Here is a 2,599-nt window from a genome sequence, read left to right as displayed (position 1 = left end):
TCTCTATACTTAGTGTGGGGCTTGAACTCACAACCTGAGATCAAGAGTTGCATGCTCCCCCAACCAGGTATTCCTGTCTTTTTGTTGTTAAGTTGTAGACGCTCTTTATATATTCTGGATACAAGTCAGTTATCAGATAAACAATTATCATATGATTTGCAAATATGTTCTTCTATCTTGCGGGTTGCCTTTTCAATTTCTTTATTTTTTTTTTAAAGATTGTATATATTCATTCATGAGAGACACACACACAGAGAGGCAGAGAAACAGGGAGAGGGAGAAGCAGGCTCCGAGCGGGGAATCCGATGTGGTACTTGATCCCAGAACCACGACATCACGCCCAGAACTGAAAGCAGATGCTCAACCACTGAGTCACCCAGGTGCCCCTTCAATTTCTTGATAGTGTCTTTTTTGTTGTTAATACATTTATTTTTATTGGTGTTCAATTTGCCAACATACAGAATAACACCCAGTGCTCATCCCGTCAAGTGCCCACCTCAGTGCCTGCCACCCAGTCACCCCCTCCCCCCACCCACCTCCCCACCCACCACCCCTAGTTCATTTCCCAGAGTTAGGAGTCTTTCATGTTCTGTCTCCCTTTCTGATATTTCCCACTTATTTTTTCTCCTTTCCCCTTTATTTCCTTTCACTTGATAGTGTCTTTTGAAGCATATTAGTTTAAATGTTTTTTTGGTATATGAAAATTTATTACTATTGTGTTTTCACCATCAAAACTTCTGTTCTTGGTCTTTCCTTCTTGCCTTTGTCCAAGGCCAAGAGAGACATTGGCTATTTCAACAACCTTAAAATGAACAACAGGAGTGTTACCGACAGCATGACCTTTGCAATCAAATCCAGCAATCAGAACTTCCATCATTTTCCTCACTAAAATTCAGACAACCATCATTGGGTACAAAGGCTGTGATTTTTTCCTCCACTTTTGATCAGCTGGACCCTGACACACTTCCTGATGGCAGAATTTGTCTGTTTGGCTTCTACCCTACTTTTCCCAGCACAATTCCCTTTGTATGGGAAGTGCCTCCGAAAGGGCTGGCCTTCGGGCTGTATCCAAATAAGCTTTCTTGTTCTGTTTATCATGCCACGTCTGCTCTTGTCAGTGGCCACAGAGCTTCCTGCCAGTACAAATACCTTGACACTTGTCCATCCTGCCAGCACCATGGGTCTGAGTGAAAGAGGAAGTTTTAAATTTCGATTAAATGGAATTTATCTATTTTTCCTCTTCAGTTGCTTGAGTTTCAGATGTTATATCTGAGAAAATAATGCTTACTTAAAAATCGCAGCAACTGGGGATCCTTGGGTGGCTCAGTGGTTTAGTGCCTGCCTTCGGCCCGGGGCATAATCCTGGAGTCCCAGGATCGAGTTCCACATCAGGCTCCCTGCATGGAACCTGCTTTTCCCTCTGCCTGTGTCTCTGCCTCTCTCTCTCTGTCTCTCATTAATAAATAAATAAAATCTTTTTTAAAAATCACAGCAATTGAAACTTAGTTTTCTCCAAAGAGTTTTATAATTTCAGTCTGTGTTTTACCTTTGATCCACTTAGTGAAGTAGATCTAGGGGCACCTGGGTGGCTCAGTGACTGAGCATCTGCCTTTGGTTCAGGCGGTGATCGTAGGTTCCTGGGATTGAGTTTGACATCAGGCTTCCAGCAGAGAGCCTGCTCCTCCCTCTGCCTGTGTCTCTCATGAATAAATAAATAAAATCTTTAAAAAAAATTAGAGATTAGGATTATTTTGGCTATTCTTTGTCCCTTGTATTTTCATGTGAATTTTAGGATCAGCTTGTGAATTTCTGAAGGAAAAAAAAAAAAGACAGCTGAAATTTTAATGTAATGTCAGAGACTTTTTCAAAGCCCAATGCATATCTTATTCCCCAAAATCTTTTATTAAGCTTTTTTGTTTTATCTCTTGTTTAGTCCAGTTATTTTCTACCACCTCAGGGAGCCAGGAAGTTAAAAAATTGCCTATAATTGTTTTCGACAAATGCCTCTAGAGAAGAGGTTTCTTGCACTGGGCAAGCATTGAATCAGGTCAAAATAGCATTGAACATGGAGTCTTCCAAGGACTCATCAGATGGATCAGATCATGAAAAGTGACTAGGAATAAGGCTTTGAAGAAGGTATAGTACTGTTCTGCTCCATTTATTAGCCAGCAGGCTATTGGTTTTCACCCCAAAGGCAGACGTTAGTTTTCAAGACTACTGCAGAGCTGGAGAATGGAAGATCAAAGTAATTAAAATAACCACAAAGTTTTCTGTTCTTACTGGGATCCAGCTCTTTTTCTCAAACACTTCCCACATAACTGCAAGACTTTGGTGAAATTCCAGAGTTCTGAAAAAGTTGATTCTGACCACTTTTGCCAGTTTTCTCATTGCTTCTATGAAGCAGAGAATTTCTGGATGTCCTTGCCTTGCCAGTTTCATTGACATTACCCAAATAATGTTAATTTAGCTTTTCTTTCTTATCTCTCTCTCTTTCTTAATTAGTTTTGCCAGAATTTTGTCTTGTTACTATTTTTTTAAACTCAAATGTAGACTTCATTAATTATTGGTTTTCTTTCTTTTTTTTTTTTTTCAATTCATC

At 39.9% G+C, this 2,599-nt stretch overlaps 1 pseudogene; it reads right to left on the bottom strand.

The window, feature by feature from the left end:
- Positions 1 to 711: 711 nt before the first annotated feature.
- On the bottom strand, positions 712 to 1,165 carry LOC100688329 (annotated as a pseudogene).
- Positions 1,166 to 2,599: the final 1,434 nt, after the last annotated feature.

The sequence above is a fragment of the Canis lupus genome, chromosome 11 (genome assembly GCF_011100685.1).
Source record: "Canis lupus familiaris isolate Mischka breed German Shepherd chromosome 11, alternate assembly UU_Cfam_GSD_1.0, whole genome shotgun sequence".
NCBI classification, from domain to species: domain Eukaryota; kingdom Metazoa; phylum Chordata; class Mammalia; order Carnivora; family Canidae; genus Canis; species Canis lupus.
This window is presented reverse-complemented; position numbering and strand designations above follow the sequence as displayed.